Source organism: Phyllobates terribilis, unplaced genomic scaffold (assembly GCF_046119375.1).
Source record: "Phyllobates terribilis strain yellow unplaced genomic scaffold, ASM4611937v1 Scaffold_5__5_contigs__length_657084704, whole genome shotgun sequence".
Classification (NCBI taxonomy): Eukaryota; Metazoa; Chordata; class Amphibia; order Anura; family Dendrobatidae; genus Phyllobates; species Phyllobates terribilis.
In genome coordinates this window covers 653819710-653842922 of record NW_027362765.1, presented here as the reverse complement: position 1 = coordinate 653842922, position 23213 = coordinate 653819710, and the positions used below count along the sequence as shown (strand labels likewise).

General features: G+C 45.2%; 17 non-coding genes and 1 pseudogene across 17 annotated transcripts; all 18 read left to right on the top strand.

Moving 5' to 3' along the window:
- Positions 1-613: 613 nt before the first annotated feature.
- On the top strand, positions 614-804 carry LOC141275285 (U2 spliceosomal RNA). Its single transcript, XR_012323534.1, has one exon. It is a non-coding gene; the product is annotated as a U2 spliceosomal RNA (small nuclear RNA).
- A 1115-nt stretch (positions 805-1919) lies between these two features.
- Positions 1920-2110, top strand: LOC141275284 (U2 spliceosomal RNA). The gene has a single exon (XR_012323533.1). It is a non-coding gene; the product is annotated as a U2 spliceosomal RNA (small nuclear RNA).
- A 1116-nt stretch (positions 2111-3226) lies between these two features.
- On the top strand, positions 3227-3417 carry LOC141275283 (U2 spliceosomal RNA). The gene has a single exon (XR_012323532.1). It is a non-coding gene; the product is annotated as a U2 spliceosomal RNA (small nuclear RNA).
- A 1115-nt stretch (positions 3418-4532) lies between these two features.
- On the top strand, positions 4533-4723 carry LOC141275282 (U2 spliceosomal RNA). Its single transcript, XR_012323531.1, has one exon. It is a non-coding gene; the product is annotated as a U2 spliceosomal RNA (small nuclear RNA).
- Positions 4724-5838: 1115 nt separating this feature from the next.
- LOC141275281 (U2 spliceosomal RNA) lies at positions 5839-6029 on the top strand. The gene has a single exon (XR_012323530.1). It is a non-coding gene; the product is annotated as a U2 spliceosomal RNA (small nuclear RNA).
- A 1115-nt stretch (positions 6030-7144) lies between these two features.
- Positions 7145-7335, top strand: LOC141275279 (U2 spliceosomal RNA). Its single transcript, XR_012323528.1, has one exon. It is a non-coding gene; the product is annotated as a U2 spliceosomal RNA (small nuclear RNA).
- A 1115-nt stretch (positions 7336-8450) lies between these two features.
- LOC141275278 (U2 spliceosomal RNA) lies at positions 8451-8641 on the top strand. Its single transcript, XR_012323527.1, has one exon. It is a non-coding gene; the product is annotated as a U2 spliceosomal RNA (small nuclear RNA).
- Positions 8642-9757: 1116 nt separating this feature from the next.
- On the top strand, positions 9758-9948 carry LOC141275277 (U2 spliceosomal RNA). Its single transcript, XR_012323526.1, has one exon. It is a non-coding gene; the product is annotated as a U2 spliceosomal RNA (small nuclear RNA).
- A 1115-nt stretch (positions 9949-11063) lies between these two features.
- On the top strand, positions 11064-11254 carry LOC141275276 (U2 spliceosomal RNA). The gene has a single exon (XR_012323525.1). It is a non-coding gene; the product is annotated as a U2 spliceosomal RNA (small nuclear RNA).
- Positions 11255-12372: 1118 nt separating this feature from the next.
- Positions 12373-12563, top strand: LOC141275275 (U2 spliceosomal RNA). The gene has a single exon (XR_012323523.1). It is a non-coding gene; the product is annotated as a U2 spliceosomal RNA (small nuclear RNA).
- A 1115-nt stretch (positions 12564-13678) lies between these two features.
- Positions 13679-13869, top strand: LOC141275273 (U2 spliceosomal RNA). The gene has a single exon (XR_012323521.1). It is a non-coding gene; the product is annotated as a U2 spliceosomal RNA (small nuclear RNA).
- A 1115-nt stretch (positions 13870-14984) lies between these two features.
- LOC141275272 (U2 spliceosomal RNA) lies at positions 14985-15175 on the top strand. Its single transcript, XR_012323520.1, has one exon. It is a non-coding gene; the product is annotated as a U2 spliceosomal RNA (small nuclear RNA).
- Positions 15176-16293: 1118 nt separating this feature from the next.
- On the top strand, positions 16294-16484 carry LOC141275270 (U2 spliceosomal RNA). Its single transcript, XR_012323519.1, has one exon. It is a non-coding gene; the product is annotated as a U2 spliceosomal RNA (small nuclear RNA).
- Positions 16485-17602: 1118 nt separating this feature from the next.
- Positions 17603-17793, top strand: LOC141275269 (U2 spliceosomal RNA). Its single transcript, XR_012323518.1, has one exon. It is a non-coding gene; the product is annotated as a U2 spliceosomal RNA (small nuclear RNA).
- A 1115-nt stretch (positions 17794-18908) lies between these two features.
- LOC141275268 (U2 spliceosomal RNA) lies at positions 18909-19099 on the top strand. The gene has a single exon (XR_012323517.1). It is a non-coding gene; the product is annotated as a U2 spliceosomal RNA (small nuclear RNA).
- A 1115-nt stretch (positions 19100-20214) lies between these two features.
- LOC141275267 (U2 spliceosomal RNA) lies at positions 20215-20405 on the top strand. Its single transcript, XR_012323516.1, has one exon. It is a non-coding gene; the product is annotated as a U2 spliceosomal RNA (small nuclear RNA).
- A 1115-nt stretch (positions 20406-21520) lies between these two features.
- LOC141275266 (U2 spliceosomal RNA) lies at positions 21521-21711 on the top strand. The gene has a single exon (XR_012323515.1). It is a non-coding gene; the product is annotated as a U2 spliceosomal RNA (small nuclear RNA).
- Positions 21712-22823: 1112 nt separating this feature from the next.
- Positions 22824-22939, top strand: LOC141151082 (U2 spliceosomal RNA; annotated as a pseudogene).
- The last annotated feature ends 274 nt before the right edge of the window (positions 22940-23213 follow it).

The following is a 23213-nucleotide window of genomic DNA, read 5'->3' as shown; positions in this document are numbered from 1 at the left end:
TGCTGGAACACTGACTTCTTTCATTTAATGCCTGCAGACTATAAAAGAGAACCCAACCCAAAAAGTTTGGTTGATTAGTCTGTGGCATTCTGTTAAACTGTTGCTTATGGCGGTCTCTGTGAGCTTCTCAGCGACATTCAGCCAGCCAGGTATCCTGCCTGCAGTAGATGGAATGTGGCAATGGAACGCTGGCTGCGCGTGTCATAATAGGCTCTGAGCCTTTATATACCTGTGCACAGCAGCAGCCACCATCAGTCTGCTGCTGGACAGCCAGCAGCAGCAGCAGCAGGAGAGGTATGTAATCAGGAGCCCTCCTGCTAAGGGTAGACAGCTGCTCGTTCCACCCCACCCCCCGCCTTAATTGGTTCTCCTCCCTTCCAACGGTGTTGAGGCGGGTGGGAACAGCAGGGGGTGAAGGTGCTGTGTTTAAAGAGGTGGAGTTATGCAGATCTAAAACGCGTGGATTGCAGCAGCAGCAAGCCGAAAAGTGCAGGCATGTAAGGGATCTAGAGGTTGACAACATGTCTTCTTAACGGGAGTCCAGGAGCTCATCTCCACAAATGGACTTTTCAGGATCCTTGGGTGGCTCCGTAGTTTGAAACCAATTCTGGTTATCGCTTCTCGGCCTTTTGGCTAAGATCAAGTGTAGTATCTGTTCTTATCAGTTTAATATCTGATACGTCCCCTATCTGGGGACCATATATTAAATGGATTTTTAGAACAGGGAGATGGAAAAAGAGCTTGCTCTGTCCACTCCACGCATTGACCTGGTATTGCAGTATCTCCAGGACCGGTGCACCCCTTCTTTAATGCAGTTTCTAAAATCAGAAAGAATTGAATTCAATGTTTTTTGTTCATTTTGCTTGTTTGTCGGATTTTGGGATGGACTCTTTGGCTTTGCTTTTCTTCTCCTCATTGGATTTTTCATGTTCAAAGTTGCAGAAGCCAGATTACAAGCTCATTTTGGTTCAACTTCAGCAACTGTGCATTGCATTGCCATGTAATGTGATGCAATGCTATCTTTCTAGCTCTCCCTTTTTACTTCCTTTTGGATAAACAGACATATTAGGCAAGCATTTTGGAGCTTTCACCTAAATAACTACAGGTGGTGAGATAAGCTGCACAATATAATTGACCTTTCAGTATATTGTTGCACACACACCATCTATTTAGCAAATGCCCTTGTTATCAACAGCAGCCTTTTAAACTCACCTGAGCTAACAGGTATGTGCGCTGGTTACTCTGCTGCGCTTAAAATTTCTTTTTTGGTTTGCTACAATGCCTTTTCTGAAACGTTGTCTCCTTCTGCTGGAACACTGACTTCTTTCATTTAATGCCTGCAGACTATAAAAGAGAACCCAACCCAAAAAGTTTGGTTGATTAGTCTGTGGCATTCTGTTAAACTGTTGCTTATGGCGGTCTCTGTGAGCTTCTCAGCGACATTCAGCCAGCCAGGTATCCTGCCTGCAGTAGATGGAATGTGGCAATGGAACGCTGGCTGCGCGTGTCATAATAGGCTCTGAGCCTTTATATACCTGTGCACAGCAGCAGCCACCTTCAGTCTGCTGCTGGACAGCCAGCAGCAGCAGCAGCAGGAGAGGTATGTAATCAGGAGCCCTCCTGCTAAGGGTAGACAGCTGCTCGTTCCACCCCACCCCCCGCCTTAATTGGTTCTCCTCCCTTCCAACGGTGTTGAGGCGGGTGGGAACAGCAGGGGGTGAAGGTGCTGTGTTTAAAGAGGTGGAGTTATGCAGATCTAAAACGCGTGGATTGCAGCAGCAGCAAGCCGAAAAGTGCAGGCATGTAAGGGATCTAGAGGTTGACAACATGTCTTCTTAACGGGAGTCCAGGAGCTCATCTCCACAAATGGACTTTTCAGGATCCTTGGGTGGCTCCGTAGTTTGAAACCAATTCTGGTTATCGCTTCTCGGCCTTTTGGCTAAGATCAAGTGTAGTATCTGTTCTTATCAGTTTAATATCTGATACGTCCCCTATCTGGGGACCATATATTAAATGGATTTTTAGAACAGGGAGATGGAAAAAGAGCTTGCTCTGTCCACTCCACGCATTGACCTGGTATTGCAGTATCTCCAGGACCGGTGCACCCCTTCTTTAATGCAGTTTCTAAAATCAGAAAGAATTGAATTCAATGTTTTTTTGTTCATTTTGCTTGTTTGTCGGATTTTGGGATGGACTCTTTGGCTTTGCTTTTCTTCTCCTCATTGGATTTTTCATGTTCAAAGTTGCAGAAGCCAGATTACAAGCTCATTTTGGTTCAACTTCAGCAACTGTGCATTGCATTGCCATGTAATGTGATGCAATGCTATCTTTCTAGCTCTCCCTTTTTACTTCCTTTTGGATAAACAGACATATTAGGCAAGCATTTTGGAGCTTTCACCTAAATAACTACAGGTGGTGAGATAAGCTGCACAATATAATTTACCTTTCAGTATATTGTTGCACACACACCATCTATTTAGCAAATGACCTTGTTATCAACAGCAGCCTTTTAAACTCACCTGAGCTAACAGGTATGTGCGCTGGTTACTCTGCTGCGCTTAATATTTCTTTTTTGGTTTGCTACAATGCCTTTTCTGAAACGTTGTCTCCTTCTGCTGGAACACTGACTTCTTTCATTTAATGCCTGCAGACTATAAAAGAGAACCCAACCCAAAAAGTTTGGTTGATTAGTCTGTGGCATTCTGTTAAACTGTTGCTTATGGCGGTCTCTGTGAGCTTCTCAGCGACATTCAGCCAGCCAGGTATCCTGCCTGCAGTAGATGGAATGTGGCAATGGAACGCTGGCTGCACGTGTCATAATAGGCTCTGAGCCTTTATATACCTGTGCACAGCAGCAGCCACCTTCAGTCTGCTGCTGGACAGCCAGCAGCAGCAGCAGCAGGAGAGGTATGTAATCAGGAGCCCTCCTGCTAAGGGTAGACAGCTGCTCTTTCCACCCCACCCCCCGCCTTAATTGGTTCTCCTCCCTTCCAACGGTGTTGAGGCGGGTGGGAACAGCAGGGGGTGAAGGTGCTGTGTTTAAAGAGGTGGAGTTATGCAGATCTAAAACGCGTGGATTGCAGCAGCAGCAAGCCGAAAAGTGCAGGCATGTAAGGGATCTAGAGGTTGACAACATGTCTTCTTAACGGGAGTCCAGGAGCTCATCTCCACAAATGGACTTTTCAGGATCCTTGGGTGGCTCCGTAGTTTGAAACCAATTCTGGTTATCGCTTCTCGGCCTTTTGGCTAAGATCAAGTGTAGTATCTGTTCTTATCAGTTTAATATCTGATACGTCCCCTATCTGGGGACCATATATTAAATGGATTTTTAGAACAGGGAGATGGAAAAAGAGCTTGCTCTGTCCACTCCACGCATTGACCTGGTATTGCAGTATCTCCAGGACCGGTGCACCCCTTCTTTAATGCAGTTTCTAAAATCAGAAAGAATTGAATTCAATGTTTTTTGTTCATTTTGCTTGTTTGTCGGATTTTGGGATGGACTCTTTGGCTTTGCTTTTCTTCTCCTCATTGGATTTTTCATGTTCAAAGTTGCAGAAGCCAGATTACAAGCTCATTTTGGTTCAACTTCAGCAACTGTGCATTGCATTGCCATGTAATGTGATGCAATGCTATCTTTCTAGCTCTCCCTTTTTACTTCCTTTTGGATAAACAGACATATTAGGCAAGCATTTTGGAGCTTTCACCTAAATAACTACAGGTGGTGAGATAAGCTGCACAATATAATTGACCTTTCAGTATATTGTTGCACACACACCATCTATTTAGCAAATGCCCTTGTTATCAACAGCAGCCTTTTAAACTCACCTGAGCTAACAGGTATGTGCGCTGGTTACTCTGCTGCGCTTAAAATTTCTTTTTTGGTTTGCTACAATGCCTTTTCTGAAACGTTGTCTCCTTCTGCTGGAACACTGACTTCTTTCATTTAATGCCTGCAGACTATAAAAGAGAACCCAACCCAAAAAGTTTGGTTGATTAGTCTGTGGCATTCTGTTAAACTGTTGCTTATGGCGGTCTCTGTGAGCTTCTCAGCGACATTCAGCCAGCCAGGTATCCTGCCTGCAGTAGATGGAATGTGGCAATGGAACGCTGGCTGCGCGTGTCATAATAGGCTCTGAGCCTTTATATACCTGTGCACAGCAGCAGCCACCTTCAGTCTGCTGCTGGACAGCCAGCAGCAGCAGCAGCAGGAGAGGTATGTAATCAGGAGCCCTCCTGCTAAGGGTAGACAGCTGCTCGTTCCACCCCACCCCCCGCCTTAATTGGTTCTCCTCCCTTCCAACGGTGTTGAGGCGGGTGGGAACAGCAGGGGGTGAAGGTGCTGTGTTTAAAGAGGTGGAGTTATGCAGATCTAAAACGCGTGGATTGCAGCAGCAGCAAGCCGAAAAGTGCAGGCATGTAAGGGATCTAGAGGTTGACAACATGTCTTCTTAACGGGAGTCCAGGAGCTCATCTCCACAAATGGACTTTTCAGGATCCTTGGGTGGCTCCGTAGTTTGAAACCAATTCTGGTTATCGCTTCTCGGCCTTTTGGCTAAGATCAAGTGTAGTATCTGTTCTTATCAGTTTAATATCTGATACGTCCCCTATCTGGGGACCATATATTAAATGGATTTTTAGAACAGGGAGATGGAAAAAGAGCTTGCTCTGTCCACTCCACGCATTGACCTGGTATTGCAGTATCTCCAGGACCGGTGCACCCCTTCTTTAATGCAGTTTCTAAAATCAGAAAGAATTGAATTCAATGTTTTTTGTTCATTTTGCTTGTTTGTCGGATTTTGGGATGGACTCTTTGGCTTTGCTTTTCTTCTCCTCATTGGATTTTTCATGTTCAAAGTTGCAGAAGCCAGATTACAAGCTCATTTTGGTTCAACTTCAGCAACTGTGCATTGCATTGCCATGTAATGTGATGCAATGCTATCTTTCTAGCTCTCCCTTTTTACTTCCTTTTGGATAAACAGACATATTAGGCAAGCATTTTGGAGCTTTCACCTAAATAACTACAGGTGGTGAGATAAGCTGCACAATATAATTGACCTTTCAGTATATTGTTGCACACACACCATCTATTTAGCAAATGCCCTTGTTATCAACAGCAGCCTTTTAAACTCACCTGAGCTAACAGGTATGTGCGCTGGTTACTCTGCTGCGCTTAAAATTTCTTTTTTGGTTTGCTACAATGCCTTTTCTGAAACGTTGTCTCCTTCTGCTGGAACACTGACTTCTTTCATTTAATGCCTGCAGACTATAAAAGAGAACCCAACCCAAAAAGTTTGGTTGATTAGTCTGTGGCATTCTGTTAAACTGTTGCTTATGGCGGTCTCTGTGAGCTTCTCAGCGACATTCAGCCAGCCAGGTATCCTGCCTGCAGTAGATGGAATGTGGCAATGGAACGCTGGCTGCGCGTGTCATAATAGGCTCTGAGCCTTTATATACCTGTGCACAGCAGCAGCCACCTTCAGTCTGCTGCTGGACAGCCAGCAGCAGCAGCAGCAGGAGAGGTATGTAATCAGGAGCCCTCCTGCTAAGGGTAGACAGCTGCTCGTTCCACCCCACCCCCCGCCTTAATTGGTTCTCCTCCCTTCCAACGGTGTTGAGGCGGGTGGGAACAGCAGGGGGTGAAGGTGCTGTGTTTAAAGAGGTGGAGTTATGCAGATCTAAAACGCGTGGATTGCAGCAGCAGCAAGCCGAAAAGTGCAGGCATGTAAGGGATCTAGAGGTTGACAACATGTCTTCTTAACGGGAGTCCAGGAGCTCATCTCCACAAATGGACTTTTCAGGATCCTTGGGTGGCTCCGTAGTTTGAAACCAATTCTGGTTATCGCTTCTCGGCCTTTTGGCTAAGATCAAGTGTAGTATCTGTTCTTATCAGTTTAATATCTGATACGTCCCCTATCTGGGGACCATATATTAAATGGATTTTTAGAACAGGGAGATGGAAAAAGAGCTTGCTCTGTCCACTCCACGCATTGACCTGGTATTGCAGTATCTCCAGGACCGGTGCACCCCTTCTTTAATGCAGTTTCTAAAATCAGAAAGAATTGAATTCAATGTTTTTTGTTCATTTTGCTTGTTTGTCGGATTTTGGGATGGACTCTTTGGCTTTGCTTTTCTTCTCCTCATTGGATTTTTCATGTTCAAAGTTGCAGAAGCCAGATTACAAGCTCATTTTGGTTCAACTTCAGCAACTGTGCATTGCATTGCCATGTAATGTGATGCAATGCTATCTTTCTAGCTCTCCCTTTTTACTTCCTTTTGGATAAACAGACATATTAGGCAAGCATTTTGGAGCTTTCACCTAAATAACTACAGGTGGTGAGATAAGCTGCACAATATAATTGACCTTTCAGTATATTGTTGCACACACACCATCTATTTAGCAAATGCCCTTGTTATCAACAGCAGCCTTTTAAACTCACCTGAGCTAACAGGTATGTGCGCTGGTTACTCTGCTGCGCTTAAAATTTCTTTTTTGGTTTGCTACAATGCCTTTTCTGAAACGTTGTCTCCTTCTGCTGGAACACTGACTTCTTTCATTTAATGCCTGCAGACTATAAAAGAGAACCCAACCCAAAAAGTTTGGTTGATTAGTCTGTGGCATTCTGTTAAACTGTTGCTTATGGCGGTCTCTGTGAGCTTCTCAGCGACATTCAGCCAGCCAGGTATCCTGCCTGCAGTAGATGGAATGTGGCAATGGAACGCTGGCTGCGCGTGTCATAATAGGCTCTGAGCCTTTATATACCTGTGCACAGCAGCAGCCACCATCAGTCTGCTGCTGGACAGCCAGCAGCAGCAGCAGCAGGAGAGGTATGTAATCAGGAGCCCTCCTGCTAAGGGTAGACAGCTGCTCGTTCCACCCCACCCCCCGCCTTAATTGGTTCTCCTCCCTTCCAACGGTGTTGAGGCGGGTGGGAACAGCAGGGGGTGAAGGTGCTGTGTTTAAAGAGGTGGAGTTATGCAGATCTAAAACGCGTGGATTGCAGCAGCAGCAAGCCGAAAAGTGCAGGCATGTAAGGGATCTAGAGGTTGACAACATGTCTTCTTAACGGGAGTCCAGGAGCTCATCTCCACAAATGGACTTTTCAGGATCCTTGGGTGGCTCCGTAGTTTGAAACCAATTCTGGTTATCGCTTCTCGGCCTTTTGGCTAAGATCAAGTGTAGTATCTGTTCTTATCAGTTTAATATCTGATACGTCCCCTATCTGGGGACCATATATTAAATGGATTTTTAGAACAGGGAGATGGAAAAAGAGCTTGCTCTGTCCACTCCACGCATTGACCTGGTATTGCAGTATCTCCAGGACCGGTGCACCCCTTCTTTAATGCAGTTTCTAAAATCAGAAAGAATTGAATTCAATGTTTTTTGTTCATTTTGCTTGTTTGTCGGATTTTGGGATGGACTCTTTGGCTTTGCTTTTCTTCTCCTCATTGGATTTTTCATGTTCAAAGTTGCAGAAGCCAGATTACAAGCTCATTTTGGTTCAACTTCAGCAACTGTGCATTGCATTGCCATGTAATGTGATGCAATGCTATCTTTCTAGCTCTCCCTTTTTACTTCCTTTTGGATAAACAGACATATTAGGCAAGCATTTTGGAGCTTTCACCTAAATAACTACAGGTGGTGAGATAAGCTGCACAATATAATTGACCTTTCAGTATATTGTTGCACACACACCATCTATTTAGCAAATGCCCTTGTTATCAACAGCAGCCTTTTAAACTCACCTGAGCTAACAGGTATGTGCGCTGGTTACTCTGCTGCGCTTAAAATTTCTTTTTTGGTTTGCTACAATGCCTTTTCTGAAACGTTGTCTCCTTCTGCTGGAACACTGACTTCTTTCATTTAATGCCTGCAGACTATAAAAGAGAACCCAACCCAAAAAGTTTGGTTGATTAGTCTGTGGCATTCTGTTAAACTGTTGCTTATGGCGGTCTCTGTGAGCTTCTCAGCGACATTCAGCCAGCCAGGTATCCTGCCTGCAGTAGATGGAATGTGGCAATGGAACGCTGGCTGCGCGTGTCATAATAGGCTCTGAGCCTTTATATACCTGTGCACAGCAGCAGCCACCTTCAGTCTGCTGCTGGACAGCCAGCAGCAGCAGCAGCAGGAGAGGTATGTAATCAGGAGCCCTCCTGCTAAGGGTAGACAGCTGCTCGTTCCACCCCACCCCCCGCCTTAATTGGTTCTCCTCCCTTCCAACGGTGTTGAGGCGGGTGGGAACAGCAGGGGGTGAAGGTGCTGTGTTTAAAGAGGTGGAGTTATGCAGATCTAAAACGCGTGGATTGCAGCAGCAGCAAGCCGAAAAGTGCAGGCATGTAAGGGATCTAGAGGTTGACAACATGTCTTCTTAACGGGAGTCCAGGAGCTCATCTCCACAAATGGACTTTTCAGGATCCTTGGGTGGCTCCGTAGTTTGAAACCAATTCTGGTTATCGCTTCTCGGCCTTTTGGCTAAGATCAAGTGTAGTATCTGTTCTTATCAGTTTAATATCTGATACGTCCCCTATCTGGGGACCATATATTAAATGGATTTTTAGAACAGGGAGATGGAAAAAGAGCTTGCTCTGTCCACTCCACGCATTGACCTGGTATTGCAGTATCTCCAGGACCGGTGCACCCCTTCTTTAATGCAGTTTCTAAAATCAGAAAGAATTGAATTCAATGTTTTTTTGTTCATTTTGCTTGTTTGTCGGATTTTGGGATGGACTCTTTGGCTTTGCTTTTCTTCTCCTCATTGGATTTTTCATGTTCAAAGTTGCAGAAGCCAGATTACAAGCTCATTTTGGTTCAACTTCAGCAACTGTGCATTGCATTGCCATGTAATGTGATGCAATGCTATCTTTCTAGCTCTCCCTTTTTACTTCCTTTTGGATAAACAGACATATTAGGCAAGCATTTTGGAGCTTTCACCTAAATAACTACAGGTGGTGAGATAAGCTGCACAATATAATTTACCTTTCAGTATATTGTTGCACACACACCATCTATTTAGCAAATGACCTTGTTATCAACAGCAGCCTTTTAAACTCACCTGAGCTAACAGGTATGTGCGCTGGTTACTCTGCTGCGCTTAATATTTCTTTTTTGGTTTGCTACAATGCCTTTTCTGAAACGTTGTCTCCTTCTGCTGGAACACTGACTTCTTTCATTTAATGCCTGCAGACTATAAAAGAGAACCCAACCCAAAAAGTTTGGTTGATTAGTCTGTGGCATTCTGTTAAACTGTTGCTTATGGCGGTCTCTGTGAGCTTCTCAGCGACATTCAGCCAGCCAGGTATCCTGCCTGCAGTAGATGGAATGTGGCAATGGAACGCTGGCTGCACGTGTCATAATAGGCTCTGAGCCTTTATATACCTGTGCACAGCAGCAGCCACCTTCAGTCTGCTGCTGGACAGCCAGCAGCAGCAGCAGCAGGAGAGGTATGTAATCAGGAGCCCTCCTGCTAAGGGTAGACAGCTGCTCTTTCCACCCCACCCCCCGCCTTAATTGGTTCTCCTCCCTTCCAACGGTGTTGAGGCGGGTGGGAACAGCAGGGGGTGAAGGTGCTGTGTTTAAAGAGGTGGAGTTATGCAGATCTAAAACGCGTGGATTGCAGCAGCAGCAAGCCGAAAAGTGCAGGCATGTAAGGGATCTAGAGGTTGACAACATGTCTTCTTAACGGGAGTCCAGAAGCTCATCTCCACAAATGGACTTTTCAGGATCCTTGGGTGGCTCCGTAGTTTGAAACCAATTCTGGTTATCGCTTCTCGGCCTTTTGGCTAAGATCAAGTGTAGTATCTGTTCTTATCAGTTTAATATCTGATACGTCCCCTATCTGGGGACCATATATTAAATGGATTTTTAGAACAGGGAGATGGAAAAAGAGCTTGCTCTGTCCACTCCACGCATTGACCTGGTATTGCAGTATCTCCAGGACCGGTGCACCCCTTCTTTAATGCAGTTTCTAAAATCAGAAAGAATTGAATTCAATGTTTTTTGTTCATTTTGCTTGTTTGTCGGATTTTGGGATGGACTCTTTGGCTTTGCTTTTCTTCTCCTCATTGGATTTTTCATGTTCAAAGTTGCAGAAGCCAGATTACAAGCTCATTTTGGTTCAACTTCAGCAACTGTGCATTGCATTGCCATGTAATGTGATGCAATGCTATCTTTCTAGCTCTCCCTTTTTACTTCCTTTTGGATAAACAGACATATTAGGCAAGCATTTTGGAGCTTTCACCTAAATAACTACAGGTGGTGAGATAAGCTGCACAATATAATTGACCTTTCAGTATATTGTTGCACACACACCATCTATTTAGCAAATGCCCTTGTTATCAACAGCAGCCTTTTAAACTCACCTGAGCTAACAGGTATGTGCGCTGGTTACTCTGCTGCGCTTAAAATTTCTTTTTTGGTTTGCTACAATGCCTTTTCTGAAACGTTGTCTCCTTCTGCTGGAACACTGACTTCTTTCATTTAATGCCTGCAGACTATAAAAGAGAACCCAACCCAAAAAGTTTGGTTGATTAGTCTGTGGCATTCTGTTAAACTGTTGCTTATGGCGGTCTCTGTGAGCTTCTCAGCGACATTCAGCCAGCCAGGTATCCTGCCTGCAGTAGATGGAATGTGGCAATGGAACGCTGACTGCGCGTGTCATAATAGGCTCTGAGCCTTTATATACCTGTGCACAGCAGCAGCCACCTTCAGTCTGCTGCTGGACAGCCAGCAGCAGCAGCAGCAGGAGAGGTATGTAATCAGGAGCCCTCCTGCTAAGGGTAGACAGCTGCTCGTTCCACCCCACCCCCCGCCTTAATTGGTTCTCCTCCCTTCCAACGGTGTTGAGGCGGGTGGGAACAGCAGGGGGTGAAGGTGCTGTGTTTAAAGAGGTGGAGTTATGCAGATCTAAAACGCGTGGATTGCAGCAGCAGCAAGCCGAAAAGTGCAGGCATGTAAGGGATCTAGAGGTTGACAACATGTCTTCTTAACGGGAGTCCAGGAGCTCATCTCCACAAATGGACTTTTCAGGATCCTTGGGTGGCTCCGTAGTTTGAAACCAATTCTGGTTATCGCTTCTCGGCCTTTTGGCTAAGATCAAGTGTAGTATCTGTTCTTATCAGTTTAATATCTGATACGTCCCCTATCTGGGGACCATATATTAAATGGATTTTTAGAACAGGGAGATGGAAAAAGAGCTTGCTCTGTCCACTCCACGCATTGACCTGGTATTGCAGTATCTCCAGGACCGGTGCACCCCTTCTTTAATGCAGTTTCTAAAATCAGAAAGAATTGAATTCAATGTTTTTTGTTCATTTTGCTTGTTTGTCGGATTTTGGGATGGACTCTTTGGCTTTGCTTTTCTTCTCCTCATTGGATTTTTCATGTTCAAAGTTGCAGAAGCCAGATTACAAGCTCATTTTGGTTCAACTTCAGCAACTGTGCATTGCATTGCCATGTAATGTGATGCAATGCTATCTTTCTAGCTCTCCCTTTTTACTTCCTTTTGGATAAACAGACATATTAGGCAAGCATTTTGGAGCTTTCACCTAAATAACTACAGGTGGTGAGATAAGCTGCACAATATAATTGACCTTTCAGTATATTGTTGCACACACACCATCTATTTAGCAAATGCCCTTGTTATCAACAGCAGCCTTTTAAACTCACCTGAGCTAACAGGTATGTGCGCTGGTTACTCTGCTGCGCTTAAAATTTCTTTTTTGGTTTGCTACAATGCCTTTTCTGAAACGTTGTCTCCTTCTGCTGGAACACTGACTTCTTTCATTTAATGCCTGCAGACTATAAAAGAGAACCCAACCCAAAAAGTTTGGTTGATTAGTCTGTGGCATTCTGTTAAACTGTTGCTTATGGCGGTCTCTGTGAGCTTCTCAGCGACATTCAGCCAGCCAGGTATCCTGCCTGCAGTAGATGGAATGTGGCAATGGAACGCTGGCTGCGCGTGTCATAATAGGCTCTGAGCCTTTATATACCTGTGCACAGCAGCAGCCACCTTCAGTCTGCTGCTGGACAGCCAGCAGCAGCAGCAGCAGCAGGAGAGGTATGTAATCAGGAGCCCTCCTGCTAAGGGTAGACAGCTGCTCGTTCCACCCCACCCCCCGCCTTAATTGGTTCTCCTCCCTTCCAACGGTGTTGAGGCGGGTGGGAACAGCAGGGGGTGAAGGTGCTGTGTTTAAAGAGGTGGAGTTATGCAGATCTAAAACGCGTGGATTGCAGCAGCAGCAAGCCGAAAAGTGCAGGCATGTAAGGGATCTAGAGGTTGACAACATGTCTTCTTAACGGGAGTCCAGGAGCTCATCTCCACAAATGGACTTTTCAGGATCCTTGGGTGGCTCCGTAGTTTGAAACCAATTCTGGTTATCGCTTCTCGGCCTTTTGGCTAAGATCAAGTGTAGTATCTGTTCTTATCAGTTTAATATCTGATACGTCCCCTATCTGGGGACCATATATTAAATGGATTTTTAGAACAGGGAGATGGAAAAAGAGCTTGCTCTGTCCACTCCACGCATTGACCTGGTATTGCAGTATCTCCAGGACCGGTGCACCCCTTCTTTAATGCAGTTTCTAAAATCAGAAAGAATTGAATTCAATGTTTTTTGTTCATTTTGCTTGTTTGTCGGATTTTGGGATGGACTCTTTGGCTTTGCTTTTCTTCTCCTCATTGGATTTTTCATGTTCAAAGTTGCAGAAGCCAGATTACAAGCTCATTTTGGTTCAACTTCAGCAACTGTGCATTGCATTGCCATGTAATGTGATGCAATGCTATCTTTCTAGCTCTCCCTTTTTACTTCCTTTTGGATAAACAGACATATTAGGCAAGCATTTTGGAGCTTTCACCTAAATAACTACAGGTGGTGAGATAAGCTGCACAATATAATTGACCTTTCAGTATATTGTTGCACACACACCATCTATTTAGCAAATGCCCTTGTTATCAACAGCAGCCTTTTAAACTCACCTGAGCTAACAGGTATGTGCGCTGGTTACTCTGCTGCGCTTAAAATTTCTTTTTTGGTTTGCTACAATGCCTTTTCTGAAACGTTGTCTCCTTCTGCTGGAACACTGACTTCTTTCATTTAATGCCTGCAGACTATAAAAGAGAACCCAACCCAAAAAGTTTGGTTGATTAGTCTGTGGCATTCTGTTAAACTGTTGCTTATGGCGGTCTCTGTGAGCTTCTCAGCGACATTCAGCCAGCCAGGTATCCTGCCTGCAGTAGATGGAATGTGGCAATGGAACGCTGGCTGCGCGTGTCATAATAGGCTCTGAGCCTTTATATACCTGTGCACAGCAGCAGCCACCTTCAGTCTGCTGCTGGACAGCCAGCAGCAGCAGCAGCAGGAGAGGTATGTAATCAGGAGCCCTCCTGCTAAGGGTAGACAGCTGCTCGTTCCACCCCACCCCCCGCCTTAATTGGTTCTCCTCCCTTCCAACGGTGTTGAGGCGGGTGGGAACAGCAGGGGGTGAAGGTGCTGTGTTTAAAGAGGTGGAGTTATGCAGATCTAAAACGCGTGGATTGCAGCAGCAGCAAGCCGAAAAGTGCAGGCATGTAAGGGATCTAGAGGTTGACAACATGTCTTCTTAACGGGAGTCCAGGAGCTCATCTCCACAAATGGACTTTTCAGGATCCTTGGGTGGCTCCGTAGTTTGAAACCAATTCTGGTTATCGCTTCTCGGCCTTTTGGCTAAGATCAAGTGTAGTATCTGTTCTTATCAGTTTAATATCTGATACGTCCCCTATCTGGGGACCATATATTAAATGGATTTTTAGAACAGGGAGATGGAAAAAGAGCTTGCTCTGTCCACTCCACGCATTGACCTGGTATTGCAGTATCTCCAGGACCGGTGCACCCCTTCTTTAATGCAGTTTCTAAAATCAGAAAGAATTGAATTCAATGTTTTTTGTTCATTTTGCTTGTTTATCGGATTTTGGGATGGACTCTTTGGCTTTGCTTTTCTTCTCCTCATTGGATTTTTCATGTTCAAAGTTGCAGAAGCCAGATTACAAGCTCATTTTGGTTCAACTTCAGCAACTGTGCATTGCATTGCCATGTAATGTGATGCAATGCTATCTTTCTAGCTCTCCCTTTTTACTTCCTTTTGGATAAACAGACATATTAGGCAAGCATTTTGGAGCTTTCACCTAAATAACTACAGGTGGTGAGATAAGCTGCACAATATAATTGACCTTTCAGTATATTGTTGCACACACACCATCTATTTAGCAAATGCCCTTGTTATCAACAGCAGCCTTTTAAACTCACCTGAGCTAATAGGTATGTGCGCTGGTTACTCTGCTGCGCTTAAAATTTCTTTTTTGGTTTGCTACAATGCCTTTTCTGAAACGTTGTCTCCTTCTGCTGGAACACTGACTTCTTTCATTTAATGCCTGCAGACTATAAAAGAGAACCCAACCCAAAAAGTTTGGTTGATTAGTCTGTGGCATTCTGTTAAACTGTTGCTTATGGCGGTCTCTGTGAGCTTCTCAGCGACATTCAGCCAGCCAGGTATCCTGCCTGCAGTAGATGGAATGTGGCAATGGAACGCTGGCTGCGCGTGTCATAATAGGCTCTGAGCCTTTATATACCTGTGCACAGCAGCAGCCACCTTCAGTCTGCTGCTGGACAGCCAGCAGCAGCAGCAGCAGGAGAGGTATGTAATCAGGAGCCCTCCTGCTAAGGGTAGACAGCTGCTCGTTCCACCCCACCCCCCGCCTTAATTGGTTCTCCTCCCTTCCAACGGTGTTGAGGCGGGTGGGAACAGCAGGGGGTGAAGGTGCTGTGTTTAAAGAGGTGGAGTTATGCAGATCTAAAACGCGTGGATTGCAGCAGCAGCAAGCCGAAAAGTGCAGGCATGTAAGGGATCTAGAGGTTGACAACATGTCTTCTTAACGGGAGTCCAGGAGCTCATCTCCACAAATGGACTTTTCAGGATCCTTGGGTGGCTCCGTAGTTTGAAACCAATTCTGGTTATCGCTTCTCGGCCTTTTGGCTAAGATCAAGTGTAGTATCTGTTCTTATCAGTTTAATATCTGATACGTCCCCTATCTGGGGACCATATATTAAATGGATTTTTAGAACAGGGAGATGGAAAAAGAGCTTGCTCTGTCCACTCCACGCATTGACCTGGTATTGCAGTATCTCCAGGACCGGTGCACCCCTTCTTTAATGCAGTTTCTAAAATCAGAAAGAATTGAATTCAATGTTTTTTGTTCATTTTGCTTGTTTGTCGGATTTTGGGATGGACTCTTTGGCTTTGCTTTTCTTCTCCTCATTGGATTTTTCATGTTCAAAGTTGCAGAAGCCAGATTACAAGCTCATTTTGGTTCAACTTCAGCAACTGTGCATTGCATTGCCATGTAATGTGATGCAATGCTATCTTTCTAGCTCTCCCTTTTTACTTCCTTTTGGATAAACAGACATATTAGGCAAGCATTTTGGAGCTTTCACCTAAATAACTACAGGTGGTGAGATAAGCTGCACAATATAATTGACCTTTCAGTATATTGTTGCACACACACCATCTATTTAGCAAATGCCCTTGTTATCAACAGCAGCCTTTTAAACTCACCTGAGCTAACAGGTATGTGCGCTGGTTACTCTGCTGCGCTTAAAATTTCTTTTTTGGTTTGCTACAATGCCTTTTCTGAAACGTTGTCTCCTTCTGCTGGAACACTGACTTCTTTCATTTAATGCCTGCAGACTATAAAAGAGAACCCAACCCAAAAAGTTTGGTTGATTAGTCTGTGGCATTCTGTTAAACTGTTGCTTATGGCGGTCTCTGTGAGTTTCTCAGCGACATTCAGCCAGCCAGGTATCCTGCCTGCAGTAGATGGAATGTGGCAATGGAACGCTGGCTGCGCGTGTCATAATAGGCTCTGAGCCTTTATATACCTGTGCACAGCAGCAGCCACCTTCAGTCTGCTGCTGGACAGCCAGCAGCAGCAGCAGCAGCAGGAGAGGTATGTAATCAGGAGCCCTCCTGCTAAGGGTAGACAGCTGCTCGTTCCACCCCACCCCCCGCCTTAATTGGTTCTCCTCCCTTCCAACGGTGTTGAGGCGGGTGGGAACAGCAGGGGGTGAAGGTGCTGTGTTTAAAGAGGTGGAGTTATGCAGATCTAAAACGCGTGGATTGCAGCAGCAGCAAGCCGAAAAGTGCAGGCATGTAAGGGATCTAGAGGTTGACAACATGTCTTCTTAACGGGAGTCCAGGAGCTCATCTCCACAAATGGACTTTTCAGGATCCTTGGGTGGCTCCGTAGTTTGAAACCAATTCTGGTTATCGCTTCTCGGCCTTTTGGCTAAGATCAAGTGTAGTATCTGTTCTTATCAGTTTAATATCTGATACGTCCCCTATCTGGGGACCATATATTAAATGGATTTTTAGAACAGGGAGATGGAAAAAGAGCTTGCTCTGTCCACTCCACGCATTGACCTGGTATTGCAGTATCTCCAGGACCGGTGCACCCCTTCTTTAATGCAGTTTCTAAAATCAGAAAGAATTGAATTCAATGTTTTTTGTTCATTTTGCTTGTTTGTCGGATTTTGGGATGGACTCTTTGGCTTTGCTTTTCTTCTCCTCATTGGATTTTTCATGTTCAAAGTTGCAGAAGCCAGATTACAAGCTCATTTTGGTTCAACTTCAGCAACTGTGCATTGCATTGCCATGTAATGTGATGCAATGCTATCTTTCTAGCTCTCCCTTTTTACTTCCTTTTGGATAAACAGACATATTAGGCAAGCATTTTGGAGCTTTCACCTAAATAACTACAGGTGGTGAGATAAGCTGCACAATATAATTGACCTTTCAGTATATTGTTGCACACACACCATCTATTTAGCAAATGCCCTTGTTATCAACAGCAGCCTTTTAAACTCACCTGAGCTAACAGGTATGTGCGCTGGTTACTCTGCTGCGCTTAAAATTTCTTTTTTGGTTTGCTACAATGCCTTTTCTGAAACGTTGTCTCCTTCTGCTGGAACACTGACTTCTTTCATTTAATGCCTGCAGACTATAAAAGAGAACCCAACCCAAAAAGTTTGGTTGATTAGTCTGTGGCATTCTGTTAAACTGTTGCTTATGGCGGTCTCTGTGAGCTTCTCAGCGACATTCAGCCAGCCAGGTATCCTGCCTGCAGTAGATGGAATGTGGCAATGGAACGCTGGCTGCGCGTGTCATAATAGGCTCTGAGCCTTTATATACCTGTGCACAGCAGCAGCCACCTTCAGTCTGCTGCTGGACAGCCAGCAGCAGCAGCAGCAGCAGGAGAGGTATGTAATCAGGAGCCCTCCTGCTAAGGGTAGACAGCTGCTCGTTCCACCCCACCCCCCGCCTTAATTGGTTCTCCTCCCTTCCAACGGTGTTGAGGCGGGTGGGAACAGCAGGGGGTGAAGGTGCTGTGTTTAAAGAGGTGGAGTTATGCAGATCTAAAACGCGTGGATTGCAGCAGCAGCAAGCCGAAAAGTGCAGGCATGTAAGGGATCTAGAGGTTGACAACATGTCTTCTTAACGGGAGTCCAGGAGCTCATCTCCACAAATGGACTTTTCAGGATCCTTGGGTGGCTCCGTAGTTTGAAACCAATTCTGGTTATCGCTTCTCGGCCTTTTGGCTAAGATCAAGTGTAGTATCTGTTCTTATCAGTTTAATATCTGATACGTCCCCTATCTGGGGACCATATATTAAATGGATTTTTAGAACAGGGAGATGGAAAAAGAGCTTGCTCTGTCCACTCCACGCATTGACCTGGTATTGCAGTATCTCCAGGACCGGTGCACCCCTTCTTTAATGCAGTTTCTAAAATCAGAAAGAATTGAATTCAATGTTTTTTGTTCATTTTGCTTGTTTGTCGGATTTTGGGATGGACTCTTTGGCTTTGCTTTTCTTCTCCTCATTGGATTTTTCATGTTCAAAGTTGCAGAAGCCAGATTACAAGCTCATTTTGGTTCAACTTCAGCAACTGTGCATTGCATTGCCATGTAATGTGATGCAATGCTATCTTTCTAGCTCTCCCTTTTTACTTCCTTTTGGATAAACAGACATATTAGGCAAGCATTTTGGAGCTTTCACCTAAATAACTACAGGTGGTGAGATAAGCTGCACAATATAATTGACCTTTCAGTATATTGTTGCACACACACCATCTATTTAGCAAATGCCCTTGTTATCAACAGCAGCCTTTTAAACTCACCTGAGCTAACAGGTATGTGCGCTGGTTACTCTGCTGCGCTTAAAATTTCTTTTTTGGTTTGCTACAATGCCTTTTCTGAAACGTTGTCTCCTTCTGCTGGAACACTGACTTCTTTCATTTAATGCCTGCAGACTATAAAAGAGAACCCAACCCAAAAAGTTTGGTTGATTAGTCTGTGGCATTCTGTTAAACTGTTGCTTATGGCGGTCTCTGTGAGCTTCTCAGCGACATTCAGCCAGCCAGGTATCCTGCCTGCAGTAGATGGAATGTGGCAATGGAACGCTGGCTGCGCGTGTCATAATAGGCTCTGAGCCTTTATATACCTGTGCACAGCAGCAGCCACCTTCAGTCTGCTGCTGGACAGCCAGCAGCAGCAGCAGCAGGAGAGGTATGTAATCAGGAGCCCTCCTGCTAAGGGTAGACAGCTGCTCGTTCCACCCCACCCCCCGCCTTAATTGGTTCTCCTCCCTTCCAACGGTGTTGAGGCGGGTGGGAACAGCAGGGGGTGAAGGTGCTGTGTTTAAAGAGGTGGAGTTATGCAGATCTAAAACGCGTGGATTGCAGCAGCAGCAAGCCGAAAAGTGCAGGCATGTAAGGGATCTAGAGGTTGACAACATGTCTTCTTAACGGGAGTCCAGGAGCTCATCTCCACAAATGGACTTTTCAGGATCCTTGGGTGGCTCCGTAGTTTGAAACCAATTCTGGTTATCGCTTCTCGGCCTTTTGGCTAAGATCAAGTGTAGTATCTGTTCTTATCAGTTTAATATCTGATACGTCCCCTATCTGGGGACCATATATTAAATGGATTTTTAGAACAGGGAGATGGAAAAAGAGCTTGCTCTGTCCACTCCACGCATTGACCTGGTATTGCAGTATCTCCAGGACCGGTGCACCCCTTCTTTAATGCAGTTTCTAAAATCAGAAAGAATTGAATTCAATGTTTTTTGTTCATTTTGCTTGTTTGTCGGATTTTGGGATGGACTCTTTGGCTTTGCTTTTCTTCTCCTCATTGGATTTTTCATGTTCAAAGTTGCAGAAGCCAGATTACAAGCTCATTTTGGTTCAACTTCAGCAACTGTGCATTGCATTGCCATGTAATGTGATGCAATGCTATCTTTCTAGCTCTCCCTTTTTACTTCCTTTTGGATAAACAGACATATTAGGCAAGCATTTTGGAGCTTTCACCTAAATAACTACAGGTGGTGAGATAAGCTGCACAATATAATTGACCTTTCAGTATATTGTTGCACACACACCATCTATTTAGCAAATGCCCTTGTTATCAACAGCAGCCTTTTAAACTCACCTGAGCTAACAGGTATGTGCGCTGGTTACTCTGCTGCGCTTAAAATTTCTTTTTTGGTTTGCTACAATGCCTTTTCTGAAACGTTGTCTCCTTCTGCTGGAACACTGACTTCTTTCATTTAATGCCTGCAGACTATAAAAGAGAACCCAACCCAAAAAGTTTGGTTGATTAGTCTGTGGCATTCTGTTAAACTGTTGCTTATGGCGGTCTCTGTGAGCTTCTCAGCGACATTCAGCCAGCCAGGTATCCTGCCTGCAGTAGATGGAATGTGGCAATGGAACGCTGGCTGCGCGTGTCATAATAGGCTCTGAGCCTTTATATACCTGTGCACAGCAGCAGCCACCTTCAGTCTGCTGCTGGACAGCCAGCAGCAGCAGCAGCAGGAGAGGTATGTAATCAGGAGCCCTCCTGCTAAGGGTAGACAGCTGCTCGTTCCACCCCACCCCCCGCCTTAATTGGTTCTCCTCCCTTCCAACGGTGTTGAGGCGGGTGGGAACAGCAGGGGGTGAAGGTGCTGTGTTTAAAGAGGTGGAGTTATGCAGATCTAAAACGCGTGGATTGCAGCAGCAGCAAGCCGAAAAGTGCAGGCATGTAAGGGATCTAGAGGTTGACAACATGTCTTCTTAACGGGAGTCCAGGAGCTCATCTCCACAAATGGACTTTTCAGGATCCTTGGGTGGCTCCGTAGTTTGAAACCAATTCTGGTTATCGCTTCTCGGCCTTTTGGCTAAGATCAAGTGTAGTATCTGTTCTTATCAGTTTAATATCTGATACGTCCCCTATCTGGGGACCATATATTAAATGGATTTTTAGAACAGGGAGATGGAAAAAGAGCTTGCTCTGTCCACTCCACGCATTGACCTGGTATTGCAGTATCTCCAGGACCGGTGCACCCCTTCTTTAATGCAGTTTCTAAAATCAGAAAGAATTGAATTCAATGTTTTTTGTTCATTTTGCTTGTTTGTTGGATTTTGGGATGGACTCTTTGGCTTTGCTTTTCTTCTCCTCATTGGATTTTTCATGTTCAAAGTTGCAGAAGCCAGATTACAAGCTCATTTTGGTTCAACTTCAGCAACTGTGCATTGCATTGCCATGTAATGTGATGCAATGCTATCTTTCTAGCTCTCCCTTTTTACTTCCTTTTGGATAAACAGACATATTAGGCAAGCATTTTGGAGCTTTCACCTAAATAACTACAGGTGGTGAGATAAGCTGCACAATATAATTGACCTTTCAGTATATTGTTGCACACACACCATCTATTTAGCAAATGCCCTTGTTATCAACAGCAGCCTTTTAAACTCACCTGAGCTAACAGGTATGTGCGCTGGTTACTCTGCTGCGCTTAAAATTTCTTTTTTGGTTTGCTACAATGCCTTTTCTGAAACGTTGTCTCCTTCTGCTGGAACACTGACTTCTTTCATTTAATGCCTGCAGACTATAAAAGAGAACCCAACCCAAAAAGTTTGGTTGATTAGTCTGTGGCATTCTGTTAAACTGTTGCTTATGGCGGTCTCTGTGAGCTTCTCAGCGACATTCAGCCAGCCAGGTATCCTGCCTGCAGTAGATGGAATGTGGCAATGGAACGCTGGCTGCGCGTGTCATAATAGGCTCTGAGCCTTTATATACCTGTGCACAGCAGCAGCCACCTTCAGTCTGCTGCTGGACAGCCAGCAGCAGCAGCAGCAGGAGAGGTATGTAATCAGGAGCCCTCCTGCTAAGGGTAGACAGCTGCTCGTTCCACCCCACCCCCCGCCTTAATTGGTTCTCCTCCCTTCCAACGGTGTTGAGGCGGGTGGGAACAGCAGGGGGTGAAGGTGCTGTGTTTAAAGAGGTGGAGTTATGCAGATCTAAAACGCGTGGATTGCAGCAGCAGCAAGCCGAAAAGTGCAGGCATGTAAGGGATCTAGAGGTTGACAACATGTCTTCTTAACGGGAGTCCAGGAGCTCATCTCCACAAATGGACTTTTCAGGATCCTTGGGTGGCTCCGTAGTTTGAAACCAATTCTGGTTATCGCTTCTCGGCCTTTTGGCTAAGATCAAGTGTAGTATCTGTTCTTATCAGTTTAATATCTGATACGTCCCCTATCTGGGGACCATATATTAAATGGATTTTTAGAACAGGGAGATGGAAAAAGAGCTTGCTCTGTCCACTCCACGCATTGACCTGGTATTGCAGTATCTCCAGGACCGGTGCACCCCTTCTTTAATGCAGTTTCTAAAATCAGAAAGAATTGAATTCAATGTTTTTTGTTCATTTTGCTTGTTTGTCGGATTTTGGGATGGCCACTTTGGCTTTGCTTTTCTTCTCCTCATTGGATTTTTCATGTTCAAAGTTGCAGAAGCCAGATTACAAGCTCATTTTGGTTCAACTTCAGCAACTGTGCATTGCATTGCCATGTAATGTGATGCAATGCTATCTTTCTAGCTCTCCCTTTTTACTTCCTTTTGGATAAACAGACATATTAGGCAAGCATTTTGGAGCTTTCACCTAAATAACTACAGGTGGTGAGATAAGCTGCACAATATAATTGACCTTTCAGTATATTGTTGCACACACACCATCTATTTAGCAAATGCCCTTGTTATCAACAGCAGCCTTTTAAACTCACCTGAGCTAACAGGTATGTGCGCTGGTTACTCTGCTGCGCTTAAAATTTCTTTTTTGGTTTGCTACAATGCCTTTTCTGAAACGTTGTCTCCTTCTGCTGGAACACTGACTTCTTTCATTTAATGCCTGCAGACTATAAAAGAGAACCCAACCCAAAAAGTTTGGTTGATTAGTCTGTGGCATTCTGTTAAACTGTTGCTTATGGCGGTCTCTGTGAGCTTCTCAGCGACATTCAGCCAGCTAGGTATCCTGCCTGCAGTAGATGGAATGTGGCAATGGAACGCTGGCTGCGCGTGTCATAATAGGCTCTGAGCCTTTATATACCTGTGCACAGCAGCAGCCACCTTCAGTCTGCTGCTGGACAGCCAGCAGCAGCAGCAGGAGAGGTATGTAATCAGGAGCCCTCCTGCTAAGGGTAGACAGCTGCTCGTTCCACCCCACCCCCCGCCTTAATTGGTTCTCCTCCCTTCCAACGGTGTTGAGGCGGGTGGGAACAACAGGGGGTGAAGGTGCTGTGTTTAAAGAGGTGGAGTTATGCAGATCTAAAACGCGTGGATTGCAGCAGCAGCAAGCCGAAAAGTGCAGGCATGTAAGGGATCTAGAGGTTGACAACATGTCTTCTTAACGGGAGTCCAGGAGCTCATCTCCACAAATGGACTTTTCAGGATCCTTGGGTGGCTCCGTAGTTTGAAACCAATTCTGGTTATCGCTTCTCGGCCTTTTGGCTAAGATCAAGTGTAGTATCTTTTGAAAAGGCAGTTTTGTCCTTGGGCTTCCCTAGTAAATTGATGCATATTACACACTGGTTTGGTGCACTTGTTAGTACGCCAGGTGGCTCATAGAGTTATCTGATGGAAAACATGGCCCTCCAGGATCGAAGTCACTAGGCTGGGTAAGTGTGAGGGCTTTGGAGCAATGTGCCCCAGGAGTAGGCGCCCTGGTGGGAGTCCAAGCTTACTGGGACTGGGAACCCCAGAAAGACTTGGCTTCGTAGCACGCCGCACCTTTGCCAATCATACTTTCTGAGCAACCCCCCCTATTCCTGGCCTCCGGGCTAGGAAGGGGAATTTTTATAAACCCGGTCGGAGGTCCGGT